This window comes from Haliaeetus leucocephalus, unplaced genomic scaffold (genome assembly GCF_000737465.1).
Source record: "Haliaeetus leucocephalus isolate CR32 unplaced genomic scaffold, Haliaeetus_leucocephalus-4.0 Scaffold228, whole genome shotgun sequence".
In the NCBI taxonomy this organism is placed as follows: domain Eukaryota; kingdom Metazoa; phylum Chordata; class Aves; order Accipitriformes; family Accipitridae; genus Haliaeetus; species Haliaeetus leucocephalus.
The window spans coordinates 19,313,317-19,325,758 of record NW_010972664.1 but is presented as its reverse complement, the minus strand read 5'-3'; the positions used below and the strand labels follow the sequence as shown (position 1 = coordinate 19,325,758).

The 12,442-nt window shown below is 47.6% G+C and overlaps 1 protein-coding gene across 1 annotated transcript in view; it reads left to right on the top strand.

The window, feature by feature from the left end:
- Positions 1-12,442, top strand: part of LSAMP (limbic system-associated membrane protein) — a 1,004,442-nt gene that overhangs the window by 618,773 nt on the left and 373,227 nt on the right. The gene's annotated exons all lie outside the window — the stretch shown is intronic.

Here is a 12,442-nt window from a genome sequence, read left to right as displayed (position 1 = left end):
AAGGACTCACTTGACTGGTGGACTAGCTATAATGAATTAGCTAGCTGAGCCAGTGTCCCTTTCCTCCCTCGTCAAGGGTAATTAGCATTCTGTACCACCCCGGTCCCTCAAGCCACAGGAGTCCCCACCTTTGCACTGAGGTGCTACAAGGAGGTCAGCTCTGTCCCCAGACCCTTCCAATTTTCCATGTTAAACTGATGTCACTTGCCAGACTTCTACCTCCTTTTTGCCCTTGGGACCTCTCCACGAAGACACGTGTCTTATTAGATTAGGACAGTTCCCTGTGGGGACACGGAGATGTATGGATCATGTCTACCGCAGTTTCCATCTCCAAACTATGACACGTCATCGATCAGCAACTTTCTGCTCTTGTGTCTCCTCTCTCAGTCATTAATGACCTTGATGGACACTTTCTGCTGTAAAAGTGTATTGTGCTGCCATGTTTTTACAGCACTGAAAAACATGTCTGTGATGCCATCAGAAGCCTCCTGTTTCTTCTCCAGCACTGAAATTTTTGCTATATCCACAGTGAGAGGGAACATTAGCATGAATGAACATGATGGAGGACTATAAAGGTTTTATTATCACAATTTTAGGCTGTTCATCTTATGAGTGGCAAACTAACTCCTTGGGAGGGAAGTGCTTTGGGAAGCACTCTCTGAGCAGTTTGGGAAGGAATCCCAGTGGGGACAGAAGAGAGGAAGGACAAGAGAATTTGTGTTGTTCATAAAAGCAGAATAAAGGCAGTTTGCCATAATCCACCCTCAGCTACACTCAGGTAGTGTGAAATTGTTGTCTTGAACCTGGCCTGCCCTGGTATAATGGAGAACAATATTTAGCCTCTTATACGTGCTAGTTTGGGACTGGGTAATCTGATTAATAAAAAGCTGCTTGCAGAATACCCAGCACAGCTGCCACGGCACATGTACATGTTCTGGACTTGTGGATGAATAGACTCTGAATACGTAAGCACTTTTCTTGTATTTACTCCCCTTGGCCCTCCTCCCCCTTTAAAAAAGACAATTTCTGTGCATCTTTCCCTGGTCTCTGGACTGTGACTTTCAGACAGGTTTGGATAAGTCTGTGTGGGTGTGGGTTGTTTTGTCACTTATTACCAGGGCACTGCAGAGCTCTCTGAGTTTAAATTTATGTGTTCCGGCTTTTATTGCTGTGCCACTTGGCTCTTTTGAATTATCTCAGTCACCAAATGAATTTTATAGTCCATTGGGGGCTGTCCATGCTTGTTAAGGTGATATTTCCATCTCCAGCGTGCCGTGGAATCTCATCCGCCACGCAGTGATCGCTTCTACCTGCCAGCTGCCTACCGCTTCTTCAAGAAACATCTCTGCTCCTTGGAGACTCATGCAGTGATGGGGTTGGTTGGTGGCGGGAGTGGGGGGGGGTCTGGAAAAACATCCAACTTACAGTGCACAACAGGACATAGCGTTTGCTCAGGAAAGAGGTGAAATAGATGCTGTTGCAATGTTGGGTTGTGCCAGCTCGCTCTGTTTGGCGCAGAGAACCAGCAAGGTATGGCTTTTGAGTACTGTGCCCCCTTGGGCCATGCTTCAAGGGTTTCAAATGCCTCCCCCAGTAAAGAGGATTATCAAACAGAGGAGGTGGCCCCATGGTAGGCGGCTACAGAAATGGCAGGGACCTGGGCATATGCAGGGCTGCAGCTGCAGGAACCACAGATTCCACTGCGACCTGGTGTTCTGCCAATGGTGCTGAGCCCATTCACCTGGGCATAACTAGGCGAAAGGATATTTGGCTCTAGTGAAGACTCCATCTTTGTGCAGAGCTGGTTCCTGTGCTTTTGTGACAAGGACACCAGTATGGTGTTCCATCACGGTGCAGGCAGACGCTCAGACCAGACCTGGGCTGTTCTTGCTTTGTTGCTGTTCCTCCTGATGCCACCCTTTTGCTCTGCGTTAAACTGACCCCTCTCCCTCTTCCAGAGGTGGTTCTCATTTTGTGAATGGCTCCCCAGTGTCACTTTACTGAAATTGTCAAAGCTTTAGGAGCATTTTGGAGAGTGTTCCCCCATGCCCTGTATCGGGTCTCATATTGCAGCGGATCTGCATGGTGGCAGAAGTGGGAGAGGATATGAGGAATTTATCACTCTGCAGTGATGAATGCTCGGGACTTGATGTAGTGCTGCAGTGTGAGAACTAGTCCAAGGACAGACCTAACAGCTTGCACTCCTAGCAGGGATCACAAAAGTCTCCCTCTGCAGCTCTGTGTCCAGAAGTCCAGCATCATCTTCCCTCTTTCCCAGGAGACTTTACCTCTTCCCAATGTTCCTTGCAGGAGCCCTACAGACACACTTGGCATTGCTGTTTAGATGTCTCAAAAGGACCAGCTCTGTCTTGGAACCTCTCACCTGTTTTGCTTGGGACTGCTACCAAAAAGCAATTTGATGCCCTTTTTGCCCCTTTCTGGCTTGGCTGGTCAGCAGCCCGTGTTCCTCTGCAGTCCTGGGAGCCTGCAGCTAGAGAGATTGGCTCTGGTTTTCAGCCGCAGTATGTTATCCATCACATAGGCAAGATACTGGTTGTTCTTCAGATGATCTGGGCTTCTTACATTTTTTCCCTCATCCCCTTAGCAGAGCTCCCGTAGGAATAAACCACTGGAAGATAACTTGCCAGTTTCTTTTTCCTGTGCAAAGGGCTCCTGATGGTATTTCTCCACGAGTCTCTGCTGGACTTAATGTGATGTTGTTTCCTTCCTCCGCTCCTCCTTTGTAAGCTACTAATCAATGATATATTGCAGCTGTTTCCACGATACATTTTCTTAAGCCTGTTGTAAGGCTAATTGGTTTTCAGTTTAAGTCCTGGATCTTGCAAATTGCTATGTGTGGGCACTTTGCAGGATCCAGGCCCCAAATTTTCATTCTCCGCTGTCATTAGCTGTGTTAGAGTCTGTGTTAATCCCTCTCCAGCTAACCATCTTCATACAGCAGTTTAACTGCTTCATATTAACCTGGCGTACCTCTTCCTGCTGGGTTGTGCTGCGTTCCTATGTCACCCTTGTGGCAGCCATTGTGTCTCTCCTACTGAGTGCAAATAAAAGCAAATTACAAACAAAATAAAGCTTAGAGCTATACATTTCCTCCTTTTCCTCCCATTCTGTCTCTCCAAAAAAAGAGAGATTCCTGTAAGGAGTTATCATGTCCATCATTTAACTAAACAGTACATATCTAGCGTTTTTAATCTCCCCTCGTAAATCAGTCCCTCCAGGCCCTTATCTAGTTCAGCCGTCTGGAAATTAAAAAATAAAATAGAGCTTACAATAGAAAGAAGTCTGAAATGTCTTTGGGGGGGAGGGAGAGGAGCAGGGGAGGGACTGAGTGGTAGCAAATAATACTTGGTATTTTATAACCCCTTCCATCTAAGGATCGCAATGTACTTTGCAAACGGGAGTGAATTAAGGGTCACTGTGTCCCCCGTGAGGCTGGGAAGTCTTGTCACAAATCTGTGTCAGCCAGCACTGGTCTTTATGAAGCACGTGCAGCTGTTGGAATTGCTCAGCCACTGCAGGGATAGAAGTCATTTCTTCCTGCTGCAGGAAATTAGCTTCTACCTGTTTCACTTGGAGGTGGAGAGGAGAGTTCCCATTAGGAGCAGAAGGCCTCTGAAAGAGATGAAAAATTCTGATCCCTTCTAATAAAGGTAACTGGATTAAATGTGAATGCATTGTAAATGCTCTGTATTTTAGAGGCAGGAAAATTCAGACGCAGAAAGACAAAGTGATATGTCCAGCGTCATGCAGGAAACTAGAGAGAGGGAGAGGGAATCTTCATCAGTTGCTTTGACTGCAGAACAATCCTCCTTTCTGCGAGCAGCAGCAAGTTTTCCCTACTTGCTGCATGAAAGCAAGTGGCCAGCAGCATGAAATTTGGGCTATACAGCTAGGGATTCGATTGAATGGCTTTATCAGAAACTCCAGATTTGCTTACAGGCACCAAGGGAACAGTCTTTCTCAGGAGATTTCCACAGCTTCCTGCTTTAAGGAAGATTGTTTTCAAGGAAGACGAGAGCAGCTGTCTTTCTGGTGGTATCTTGGCATTCCACAGCAGGTGCCCCCAGCTCCGGGAAGGCATACTGGCCTGCCCCGAGATGAGATAGCAGGAGGTACCAAGTGTTTTTTCAGGTTTGGCTGAATTTCTGAATGTAGGCTTGCATTTGTTCTTCTCTTACCCTTACTGCTCCAACCCATCCCCAATAATTATCTCTCAGATTCATCCTTTCCCTCCATCCTGATTCTCCTTAACTGCTCGTTCAGATTAGGAAACATCCTTTCAGTCTCTCTCTCTCATCCTCATTAAATCTTTTTATTTTTTTCTTTATCTTCATCTCCTCCTTCCTAGACTGTCACTAAATTAAAAGAGAAAAATAAGTGAAGAAAAGCTCTTTAATGTGTTTAAAAAAATCTCTTTGAAAATGATACCGTCTGTGTCGCTTCTCTCTGTGTCTCTCTTGCTGTATATATTTATTTATTTATTTTTACAGACTAAACTAAAAATTGGCTTATTGATAAAAGCCACAGTGGCTGCTGTTTGCTGATGATTAGGTGCAAAGAAGAGGCTTTTCCCTGTTAAGATGGGTAAATATCAAGCAAGTTTGCCGACGACACCAAGGTATGTGGTGCGGTCGACATGCTGGAGGGAAGGGATGCCATCCAGAGCGACCTTGACAGGCTTGAGAGGTGGGCCCGTGCAAAACTCATGGAGTACAACAAGGCCAAGTGCAAGGTCCTGCACGTGGGTTGGGGCAATCCCAAGCACAAATACAGGCTGGGCGGAGAACGGTTTGAGAGCAGCCCTGCAGAGAAGGACTTGGGGTTATTAGTGGATAAAAAACGGAACATGAGCTGGCAATGTGCACTCACAGCCCAGAAAGCTGATCTCATCCTGGGCTGCATGAAAAGAAGCGTGACCAGCAGGTCAAGGGAGGTGATTCTCCCCCTCTACTCTGCTCTCATGAGACCCCACCTGGAGACCTGTGTTCAGCTCTGGGCCTCCCAGATTAAGGACGTAGACCTGTTGGAGCGAGTCCAGAGGAGGGCCACAAAGATGATCAGAGGGCTGGAGCACCTCTCCTGTGAAAGCAGGCTGAGAGAGTTGGGGTTGTTCAGCCTGGAGAAGAGAAGCCTCCAGGAACACCTTATAGCAGCCTTCCAGCACCTAAAGAGGACCTACAAGAAAGCTGAAGAGGGACTTTTTACAAGGGCAGGTAGCGATAGGACGATGGGTAATGGCTTTAAACTGAAAGAGGGTAGATTTAGATTAGATACATGGAAGAAATTCTTCACTGTGAGGGTGGGGAGGCACTGGGACAGGTTGCCCAGAGAGGTTGTGGAAGTCCCCTCCCTGGAAGCGTTCGAGGCCAGGTTGGATGGGGCTTTGAGCAGCCTGGTCTAGTGGAAGGTGTCCCTGCCCATGGCAGGGGGCTTGGAACTAGATGATCTTTAATGTCCCTTCCAACCCAAACTGTTCTATGATTCTGTGAAATATGCAAAAGATGTTATTTGAATTGAAAGGACAGGCTGAGAATGTGCATTCCTCCTCCCTCCAGCACCCCATGTCACAGGCACAGATGTCCAGGAAAAAGCCTGGACTAGAATCCAAAGATAAAAGCAGACTTTGTCCACAAATGTGCACTTAACCCCAGGCACTGATTCCAGAAACTGCTGATGTCTCCAGGCCCTTGAGAAATGTTCTGGTTGCTAGCAGACTGCAAATTACAGCATCTCTATCCTCATGGCTTCCATTAGTCAGCCCTAGATAGGAAATGGTACAGAAGAGCAGCTCTTACCCAATGGGAGCAGAATGGGATGTTCTCTTTCAAAAAGAAAAAGAAAACAGTAGCACTTTGCTGGTTTCAAATGCATGAGGACCCAGACCTAAACATCTCCTCCAAATACCCTTAAGTTTGGGAAACTGGTCATCTGGATCCATGTGCTAGTAGATGTTAAAGTCAGAAAAGACGACTAACTCGTCTTGGGTCTGATCTGAAAGTGTTACTACGATATGACCGCATGTGTCCATGCTATCGTTGCTGTAGCTATCTCAAGTACTAAGCGGAATGAAACTGCAGCAGCCTAGGCTTCTGTGTTGGCCACGTGCATCTACCCAGAGCCGGGTGCCTTTAGGAAGTAAAACATATGCCCTTGCAGCTTTAGAACTGTTGGCAAATAGGACAACCAGGATAAAGGTAGTTTGCTGCAATCGCAATTCTGGTATTGGTAATGGGCTTGGTAACTCCTGGTAGTGGCGATCCAGACCATCTGTGCAATCCAGTTTAGCCAACTGCCTGGGCGCTGACATGAAAGAGCTGGTTTGACAGCTGCATGTAGAATCACAGGAGCGTTGGTTGGAGGGGACCGCTCGTTGGGCCTCTAGTTTCCAGTCCAAGCTCCCGCTTGAAGCCAGACATCACCCAGCAGCCAGTGTGTCAAGATCAAAAGGGCTACATCTCAGCGGGTTCGTTTCCTCCTCTCCCAACTTTCCCTGCCTCGTGGCTGGCGCTACCGCCTTGCCACTCTGCCAACACCAGGGCAGTCTTGGCTGCCTGTCTGAATCTCAGTTCCAGGAGCACACGAGGTGGCATGTTGCAGAGCCAGGGTGAATCCAGATAAGCTTATTCACCCAGGGCTTTTCTGTTCACCTACAACGTATTTGTGACTAATGAGTGAAACCTGCTTCAGCCATCGGGGACCACTGCCTCAGAAGGCAAGAGACAGGTCCAATGTACTATGTAGTGGAGATTGTTCTATCTCTGTGTAAAGACCCTACTGTGGAAGGTGTGCAGGCTACTGGGAGAAGGAAGAGGGTCTCTGGAGAGTTAGGAAGCATGATAACCTCTTATTCTTCCAGTCAGTCCATCATCCCCCCCATCCAACTGGCTGGAGAGTCCATGTCACAAATGAAAGGGTACCTACATCACGACTTTCCTGCTGGAATGCCTGGCATAGTGATGAAGTAGAAAAAGGGAAAGAAAACCTACCAATTGATAAAATGAAGAACTCAAACAGAAAAAGAAAAGTAGGACAAAGATGGAGGACATGTGGCAGAAAGAGGAAACTCTGCATCACAGGGAAAGTCAGTACAAGTTCTCCTCAAGAGGTGGATCCAATCATGGAATGGTGGTTTGTATTTTTCCCCCAACTAGTAACCTGTAAGGAAGCAGCTGAGTGAAGCTATAACACTGTGTGAATAAATTCAGCTATGTTTAATCATTGATGTGGTTTGTACTGGAAGACACCATGTAATAATACAAACTGGCATTGCTGCACGAATCCAAGGAACTCTGTGGTCCTTTTTAGTTTACCTTTCATAGCGACTAAGGCTGGGTTCAACAACAACAGCAGCGACAAAATGTTGCTGAGAATCCAGCGAAGGTGCACATGGAGCAGGGGAGGAGGGTCTCTGCCAGAGCTGTGACCTGATTTGGGCTGGTAATATTTTGCTCAGCGATAGAAACTAGCCTGCCTTCTGTGGTGGTGCCAAACAAAGCCCAGAAAATATCCATCTGCAGTTTAAGCTGCATCATTACAAAGTTGCCTTTGGTTTTCCCATTTCTGTGTGATTCTGCCTTTTAGCCACCCCTTGCTTCCTTGGTACATAAGTGAGGGCAGTACCCTGTGCCTTGGTGTCTGGAGTTGCCATGCCTCAAAAAACCCATGAGGCTCATTGGTAACGTGCATCCTAACAGTAGGGACCCCTATAATGTCTTCTGTTTCGGAGATGTATCAGGCATTTGCCAGACCAATCTCTGTAGTCGTCTTCAGTGTTTATTCACTAATTGTTATCCACTGCTCCCGTAGAGCACTTTGTTTTTGATTACTTCTGTAAGTGGCACATTTATTCCCAGACAAGGTTTGAGAGTGAAAACAAATGTAGTTTATTCTGATAAAGTGAAAATTAAAACAGTGGGCTGCACTATTGGAAACAAGAGTTATGCAAAAGGAGACAGTAAAATGCACTGTCAGTTATCTACGTGACACTCTCGCTCCCTTCCCAGCTCTTCCTTCAGGAGCTCTCTCCCAGCCTGTGGCTCCTGCAGCTCTGTGAACGCACAGTGAGCGCCAGGAGTTATTCTTCCTGAGTGGAGTTACTCTTCCTGAGTGGAGTTCTTCTTCTTGAGTGAATAGCATACCTGGCATACGGCCTTCCAGGATATACCCTTTCATCGTTAAGGAACCATGGAGTGAAAGTGCCTTTTCAAAGCAGCTCCTGACCCCACTGTTCTTACTAGGTTTTTTACCTAGAAAAGGAGGGTGGGCACTAGGATAGTTCTTTCCCTTCCTGATACACTGTTCAGAGGATTTCTGTTTGGTGCATCAGGGTTTGATGACATCCTGTAAGAAAGGTGAATGAATCATTCTCAGGTTTGCACCTCCAGCACAAACATCGGACCCTGCACTTTCTTTGATGCAGGCAGTTGGGAAGGTGGGGTCCTCTAGGGCTCACATAGATCCAAGCAGAGCTGTCTAACAGTAAGATGGTGGGATGATCACTGTTGGGCTGGAGAGTAGACAACGGTCCTCATATGGGGGGGCATGATGCCTCTGTGCCATCACTCAGTAGAGAGGGACACCAGGAAGGATCCCTGTTGGGTTGCTTACGAAGTCATTTCATAACAGAGGTTAAAAAAAAGATGGTTTTTAAGAAGGAGCACCCTATCTTCCTAGGTGGCCGCAGGCCGTTCCTGCTCCTGGCTCTGCTGTCTGGCTTTTTGGTGAGTTGTCTCTTTTCATACCCGTTTGCTGTCTTGCATGTTCAAATGGGAGCCTCTGAGTAACTATGAGTCTCTTAGCACAGGACCCAGCACTCTGGGACCTCACCACTACTGGCACCTGCGAGCCTAAAAGCAACCAAGCGTGGCGGCTGGGATTTTGCTGGGGAGAAGTCCAGACCACAGTGTTATGAGCAAGGGAGGTTTCCAAGCTTCTTCAGACCTGGAATGTGATCAATTAAACATGAAAAAATGTTTAATTGAACTAACATGAAAAAGCCTGAAAGGGTCACGAAAACTAAAGGCGACGATGCCCGTTCCCCACAGCGTATGGCAGAGCAGCCGCTCTCCCCTTGCTACAAACGCGGGACTGTCACCTCAGAGGGACGTACAGCCCTTTCATTTTGCCAGCTGTCACCACGGCAGCAGAGGGACCATCCTGGGAGCCACCATCGTCACCGCCACCCTCCCCTTATGAGCAGGAGTAGGGGCGACCTACTTCAGGGAACCTGTTTTCACCTGGGGAAGGCAAATAGAGAAAAGCTACCCATTCTTCTACTGTTGGAGCCTGGCAGAAGACGGAACAGTGCTGGGGCTGGCCAAGAGAGGTGTAGAGCATCACCTGCTGTGAAGGCCTTAGGGGCCCCTCTGCTACGTGCCACTGGGATTGAAGCACTTTATACTTTTATCAAAGAGAATTTATATTGGACATCTAAACTCTTTTAAAAACAGAGAAGTCTTGATGTTCTCCGTGTTCACAGCTGTTTGATGTGGGAGCGTTTCAAGGGGCAGGTCGCCCTCATTCCCAGCTCCACCTTGCACCGCACGTCCTCGGGTGCGATGGGACGGGGGAACCCAGGGCTTGTCATGGGGAGCAGGTCTGTATTGCAACCATCAGCTGGAGGGACTGGGAGGGCTTTCAGTTGCCAAAAAGGATGAGTGATTGAGTGAAGGCTTCTTTAGATCTCTTAAAGGATGGTGATGAGCCCTTTCCCATGAGAAGACATTACGAAAGCTAGCTTGAGCATTGAGTTAGAGAGCTTGGCTTTTATGCTTCTGGTGAATGTGACGACTCACATCCTTGGCTTAGAAAGTCTTGCTGTCCGTTTGCCTGCTGCGGTTTCCCTCAGTTCAAGCAGCAGCACATCATTTGGTATTCCTTTTTATGTACAGGTAATGCGCTTGGTTATACGTAAGTGGGGAAGGCACAGTCACAGACTTGAAAGGCCTCGGGCTTGCAGAGCACTGTGGGAGGAGCAGGCGGGTGACAGTGTCGCTAGCTCTATTTTCCTAGTGCAGAGGGAAGATTTTTAAAGGGTTATAGTGTGTCACTGGGAGTTTGGTGCTCAAGTATCACAATGTTCCAGGGTAGGGTTTTTTTTTTTTAACATGCTGGTCTTTCAGTGTATTTAAGCTGTATAGGAAGAAGAAGGGAGTGGCTCTGGCAGCGCAGACTCAGGAGATGAGCCCATAGACTAGAGGAGGCAGGGAAAAAGGCAGTGGGACGTGGAATGGGAAGCATGGGGAAAGCTCAAGTGTGGTTGAGAGGGAAGGAGGAGGCTGAGCTCCTAGGAGGTGAGGTCAAGCAGGTGAAAAGGCCAGACAGGCTGAAATTGCTGCAAGTTTTTGAAAGTGAGAAGAAGAAATTGAAACTCAATCCAGTGAACACTTCAGAACCAAAGGAGGGATGAAGCGGGATAGATGTGCTACGATGGGATTTCAGGGTGAGGAAAGAGAATGCTAATGGGTATATTGTGTATGCTTTGCGTGTCAGAGAAGCTGGGGAGAAGTTGCACTGCATGGAAGTGAGCAGTAATGAGCGGCCAGGCATGTCTCCCAGCTGTCAGGACAAAAAAGAAGGGCTTGGGTGCTGGCTCTGTTGCAGAGCTGTCTTTATCCCGAGGGACTTCAATCTGAAAGCCTTTCCTCGGGAGGTTCATTATCTCCCCTGTCTTCCCTACAGTCTCTTGTTCTCCGCATGGGCAGAAGTAGCCCCCAAACTCCAGAGACCAGGCTGCATCGTAGCGGCCTCATCCTTCCTTTCAGGCCTACCGACTGCCTAAAGGCTTCTGCCTTTCTGCGCTCTGCGAGGAAATTAGTTTGCTGAAGAGAAAGGGCATAGTCATTGTAAAAACTATTCCAATTAAGATGTTTAATTGCAAAGGAAGAAAAACCATTTGTAAATTAAATGAATCACCCTGTTTACGACACAGAAGAGTAAGGAATGATCTGAGAGGAAGCTGACATTTTGGCAGTCTGAGGCACAGGAGATGCAGCTGAGTGTATCAAAGTAGCAGAGGAAGTAGCGGCTTTTAAAGCACTTGCAAGGTAATTAGCCTTGCTTTCCCTACACTTCCTTAGGCGTCCGCTTGATTTTAAATGCCAAAGTGTGTCCTGTTTTCCAACTGCCCCTTCAGCCTGCGCTCTCTGCGGGGCCATACACGTGCGGTGGGGTTGCGCTGGGGCTGGGGGCGGCGGGGAAGGGCCCATTGCTGCAGGCGCAGCGGTGACCACTGGTCAGCTGAATCAAATTAACTAATCTAGCACCTGCTCCCACCCTAACGAGATGGGTGGGGGAACACCTCCAGCTGGGGCTTCTCTGCCCGGGCACAAGGCAATTAGGGTTTGGTTTGTCTGCGTGTCACTTCGTCTCTGCGTGTTGCATAAGATAGCAGAGGTGCAGCAGAGGCTGGAGCGCTCCTGAGTAGTCAGGGGGTTGTGGCTGTCGGTGCTGTGCATATATTTATAGTACAGCCTCCAGGCCTTCCTCTGAATTGCTGTGTGAGAAATGAGAGTGGTGAGAGACTTCCAACAAGTGGTCAGAAGGAGGTGGAATCCATGAAGCAGTCACACTTGGTAAGATATTGGCAGCAGTAGCTGTCTACCTGGTTGCTTAACTATTAAATAGCATGTCTGTACTCCCATAGGATGTTCTGCAGTAATAATTAATAGTGATTACATAGTGATAATACAATGGTTATGCTAATAGTTCTATCAGCCTGTATGTAAAGAGAGATGAGCCAATACTATAAATATATTAGTAACTATGTGGAGAGCAGTCTTAATGACAAGAGTATCACATATAGTAAATATGCTGATATTGTTTATAATAAACAGTGTAGTTCCTTTCCTACTATAATCAGTCTTTGCACTTTCCCTGCAATTAACTTTCAATGTTTCAGTCCTGCTCTTCTCTTTCCCTCTCTACCCCCAGCTGCATAGAGATGCTTCAAGATTCAATCCTTCCAAGTCAAGCAAGAAACTGTGCTGGGCTGAGTAGATGCCCATTAACATGCATGCTAAACCTCCCAGCAGAGACCTAGGCACCCAAGACAGACAGGTGCTCCGGAAAGGGAGCTTGGAAGGCTTTGCCTGGATCCCCACTTTCAATAGCATTGCATTTCCTTGCACTATGTCACATGGAAATAGTGAGGAAGGTGGATAAGGAAAGGGATGAAACCTCTTTAAGCTGGCTCGGTTAGGTCATGGTGTCCATTTTGTCAGGGTGCCTTGTTACTCAATGCATGCTCACTTACAGATTCACAACAGCTGTGCAAGGAAACCCAGCCTCCTCTGTGCAACTGAAGTGAGCACAGAGATACAGCAGCAAACCCTGGTGTGTGCTGCACACTCGTGTCTCCTGCCAGTGGCTTCGGGGAGGAACTTAGAGCTGCTCGGCAGTTTTGAGGGGCTCAGTCCCCAGC